The following is a 5,352-nucleotide window of genomic DNA, read 5'->3' as shown; positions in this document are numbered from 1 at the left end:
GGCTGAGGGACTGACTACGTGGATTCATCAAACAATGATTCATCTTAAAGAGTGGGCGAGAATAGGAGTGCTAGCTGTTGCCCTAGTAGGTGTCTGTACACTCTGCCTATTTTGCATCTGTCAGATGGCAAGAGCCCAGAGACGTAAGAGGGCTCTGGTGGTGCGTGCCTTTCAAGCCATTGAGGCTGGTGTATCTCCCCAAACATGGTTGTTGGCATTGAAACAGTAACCACTTGTGACCCCATAAGTCTCCTAGGCTTGGACAGCTCTTACACCCCTGGAGGCCTACAGGCCTCACTGCACATGGGATGGGTGTCCAGCCTGTTTCCTGAGACTCAGCTCTTGCACCTGGTGGGCTTTGCCCATGCACCCAGTAGAGTGAGTGCCATGGTTTAAGCCTGTCTGCCCTTGATCGTGAGATCCTACGTAATGGAACTCGCTTGATCGAGCAGTAACTGCTTATCCTATTAAAACAAAAAGGGGGAACTATGGAGCGCTGCTGCCGCGCCTTAAAGATGGCGCCTGCCATTCTTCTGCTAAGGAGTAAACAAGTCCTTATATGGCAAGAGGGTTGCACCTGCCAGTGGTCTGATCTTTCTTCATGAGGCTATAGCCAATGATAGCGCAAGACGTGGTACGGGCTCATGGGCAGTCCTACGAAGGGTATTTAAGCAGCACTCACGGACCATTCGGGGGCACACCTTTCACTATGATGTAACTAGGAACTCCTGAGTAAACTGTTGCCAGAAGGAACTGGTGTGCTAGTCTTTCTTCCCTGCTGGCCAGGGTGATCGGCGCGACACAGTGCATGGGACAGATAGCATTTAGGGGCAGCACACATGCATGTGGAAATTAGAGGACAATTAGTCATAGCTTGCTCCTTCTGCTATGTGGGTCCCAGGCATGGAGTCAGTCCTTGGGTTTGGGAGCAAGCACCTTTACCTGCTGAGCCAGGAGATGGTTGTTTATTGGCACAAGATGCAGACTCATTCTGCCTCAGCACTGGTGCCCCCAAATGGAGATAACTGCTGGTTGAAAGATGGGGTCACTGAGGACAAAACCCTGCAGGTGACTCTGCTGTGTGACATGGGAGGATTCCTTAGAGCTTGTACACACTGAGACATTCATTTTCTCTTTCTTATTCCTTCACATCTTCCTTCTCTTTTTCCCTCCATCCCTCCTTTCCTCCTAGTTCCTCCCCCACCCCCTTTATTTCCTGTTTTTTTAAATTCATTTGTTTATTTTATGTGTATGAGTACACTGTAACTGTACAGATGGCCATGAATGAGCCATCATGTGGCTGCTGGGAATTGAACTCAGGATTGCCCCAGCCCCTGTTGGCTCCAGCGTAATATACTGTAGCTATCTTCAGACGCACCAGAAGAGGGCATCATATCTCATTACGGGTGGTTGTGAGCCACCATGTGGTTGCTGGGATCTGAACTCAGGACCTTCAGGAGAGCAGTCAGTGCTCTTACCCGCTGAGCCATCTCGCCAGCCCTCTTTCTGTTTCTTTCATCTTTTCCCCTTTCCTTCTGATGTCCTTTCCCTATAATGGCTGATAGTTAAGATAAGGGTATCCTGTTGAAACAGAACCTCCATCACACCACACTCCCTTCTTGGGAGTACCTTACTAAGGAGGAGCTGGCTGTGAGTCCCTGGCCTTTTCTGTAAATGCCTCTGACAGGACTGCTCAGATGTGCTGTGCCTCACTGTCTCCTACAAAGTCCCAGGCCACCTCTAAGGTACCATGACTAAGTTTCCCTTTTCTAGTGTTCTGCTCATCCATGCTTCTTCCTAGATGGGGGCCTCACGTTTACCTTGCAGTTCTGTCGAGTTAACACTATCTCTTTTGCATCTTATTATATTAAAACACCTTCCAACCCACACTGGATCTGTGAGTTTCCCCACCTGTCTCTGGATAAGAGGCTGGAGAAAGGCCCAGACAGATCCTAGCTCTGAAAACCCCAAGCCTTTGGCTTTGAAGAAGTCACTTCCCTACCTGTATCTCACTTTTGCACTTGTCTATGGGGGTAAGGCTGGCTGTCTTTGGGAATCTAGGGCTTTCTGGTTCCAAAGAAGAGTGGGATTTCCTTCATCTAGTATTTCTGTGAGAGATGCTCACCTAACGCTGGGCATGCCGACCTTGCATGCCTTATGGCTAATTCTGTTCCCCACCAAGGATGCTAGGAGAAGATTTCTCATATCAAGAATCTTCTGGACGTATATTTCAAACTCTCCCAGAGGCCACCTGACCTTAGCACTCCTGACAATGAGAATCTGACAAGAGGAAGGACCTTGTTCAGAGACAGGAGGACACAAGCTGGGAGTGGCTGTGGATAGCTTGAATCTCAGGTGTTGAGGGTGTTGAGGCAGATCATGTGCTTCAGGCCAGCCTGGGTTACATCAAGAGAGCAAGTATGAGAGGGTGGGGGAAGGAGGAGGAGAGGGTCTAGGAGTCAGAGATGGGCATCAATTTCCAGGAAGCAGGCATGAAAGACATGAATAGAACGGTCACCGTGGTGGTCAGAATAGGAATGGACCCCAGGGACTCATATATTTGAATGCTTGGCTCATAGGGAACAGCACTATTAGGAGATGTGACCTTGTTAGAATAGGCATTGCATGTTGAAGGAAGTGTGTCACTGTGGGGCGGGCTTTGAGGTCTCATATGCTCAAGCTACCCCCAGTGTGGCACAGTCTCCTTCTGCTGTCTTCAATCAAGATGTAGAATTCTTGGCTCCTCCAGCACCATGCTTCTCTCCATGATAATATGGACCAAACCTCTGAATTGTAAGCCAGCCCCAATTAAATGTTTTTCTTTATAAGAGTTGCCATGGTCCTAGTGTTTCTTCACAGCAATAAAACCCTAACTAAGACATGGGGTCAAAATCATGAACCAAACATGAGCTTCAGGATTATTCATTATCTGTTTTGATTCAGGTATTATTAATCTCTTATGCCCTTAGCTGTTGTTGTTGTTGTATTTTTCAATTTGAGAAAAACTAGAATCACTGGGGAGTGGGGAACCTCAATTGAGGAAATGCTTCCATCAGACTGGCCTATGGACAAGTCTGTGGGGCATTTTCTTAAGTGATGATTGATATGGGTGGGCCCAGCCCACTGTGGGCAGTACTATCCCTTATGTAAGTGGTTTAAGAAAGCAGCCTGAGAAAGCCATGAAGACAAAACCAGTAAGCAGTGTTCCTCTCTGGCTTGGGCATTTGTTCCTGTTTCCAGGTTCCTGCCTTAAGTTCCTGCCCTAACTTCCTCCAGTGATGGAATGTGACCTGGAAATTGTAAACTGGAATAAACCTTTCCCTCACTGCAAGTTGCTTTTAGTCATGGTGTTTTATCATAGAAACAGATACCCTAACTAAGACACTAGTCAGACTTTATTAGATGTGCTATATTGAAAATATATCTCAGGAACTAGAGAGATGGCTCAGCGGTTAAGAATACTGACTGCTCTTCTGAAGGTCCTGAGTTCAAATCCCAGCAACCACATGGTGGCTCACAACCATCTATAATGAGATCTGATGCCCTCTTCTAGAGTGTCTGAAGACAGCTACAGTGTACTTACATATAATAAATAAATAAATAAATAAATAAACAAATCTTTAAAAAAAAAAGAAAATATATCTTCCATTGTCCAATGAAAATACCTACTATTGAGGCGGGGGTGAAAACAGGAGGAAAAGAAGTTTAAGGTCATCCTTGGCCACAGTGGGTACTGCCATCCTTGGCTACTGAAGACTCTGTCTTAAAAGCCAAAAACACTTTAGTGGCTTTCAATGTTATACTGTTCAAGTGATTTAAAAATTAAATGAAAAAATTATCTTGGTCTACTTATTTTTTTTTAAGATTTTATTTATTTATTATATGTCAGTACACTGTAGCTGTCTTCAGATACCCCACAAGAAGGCGTCAGATCTCATTATAGATGGTTGTGAGCCACCATGTGGTTGCTGGGATTTGAACTCACGACCTTTGGAAGAGCGGTCAGCACTCTTAACCACTGAGCCATCTCTCCAGCCCTCTACTTACTTTTTTAATACTTATTTATGTATGTGACACTGTTGCTGTCTTCAGACACATCAGATCCCATTATAGATTGTTGTAAGCCACCTGTGGTTGCTAGGAATTGAACTCAGGACCTTTGGATGAGCAGTCAGTGCTCTTAACCACTGAGCCATCTCTCTAGCCTGGTCTACTTATTTTTATCTAGAGTCTTTCTTTAGTGAATGGCTCATAAGATAGTTTCTGTGTATTGTTTTGGGTTACTGACTGATAAAAATGGGTCAAAAAATGTCAAAGCTAGGCATGGTGGTATAGACCTATAATCTCCATCCATGGGAAGAGGAGGCCAGAGGACCAGGATTTCAAAGTAATCCTCAGTTATATAGTGAATTCTAGGTCAGCCTGGGCTACATTAGACCCTCAAAAAAAAAAAAAAACCCAAAAGTCAAGAAAGGCCTCACTGTAGGAAGGGCCCAAGGAAGTGAAGGTATGTATTTAATATAAAAAGGTTCATTTTCTTATTTGAGATTTTCTGGATTCTTAGCTAGCAGGAGTGAGGGCCTTTGTGCCTTCCATGTTCCCACAGGTTTTTGAATTCTGCTTCAGTTCTACCCAGGCTGTTGAGTTGCACCTCTTTGGAGCTCAGCTTTCCACCATGAGAACTTGTCCCCAGAGTGCTCCCTCTGAACATTGATTAGTCGTCCTGGTGTGGAGAACTAAATGATTTGTGTGAAAGCCACCTCCTTCTGGGGCTATGACACCATCTGGCTTAGTCATCTCCACAGAGGATTTGGTCCTCATAAATATTTCCTATAAGTATGGAGTGCAAAGAGAAGATCTTTTGACCCCAAGGCATAGGTCCATAACTAAAAAAATGGCAAATGAAGTTATTCTACCTGTATATTACATCTCTCCTCTCTATGCCACTAGAAAACCAGGTGAGACTAGTATCTGTATGTAGGTGAGTGAAGGTTTAGATGAGGTGACATTTGTGCAAAGCACCTGGAGCCATTTCTACCTGATGGTCGGTGTTGGTGAGGTCCACCTCTTCTGTCCAACCCATTTAGTCTTTGAGCCCCTGCAGGGTCTGGCATGGCTGTGGAAGGAACAGTGTGACATGGTTCCTGCCTCTGGAGCAGAGTCAGTAGGGTGTGGGTCTTCTCAAGTGCTGAAGGTTGCTGTAGGCATAAGTCTTGTTTGTATTATAATGTATATATTTTACTTTAATGACTCTATAATAATCAGAAACAGTGCAGGGCAGTGGTGGTGCACACCTTCAATCCCAGCACTTGGGAGGCAGAGGCAGGCAGATTTCTGAGTTTGAGGCCAGCC

This window comes from Mastomys coucha, unplaced genomic scaffold, assembly GCF_008632895.1.
Source record: "Mastomys coucha isolate ucsf_1 unplaced genomic scaffold, UCSF_Mcou_1 pScaffold15, whole genome shotgun sequence".
In the NCBI taxonomy this organism is placed as follows: Eukaryota; Metazoa; Chordata; class Mammalia; order Rodentia; family Muridae; genus Mastomys; species Mastomys coucha.
This window is presented reverse-complemented; position numbering follows the sequence as displayed.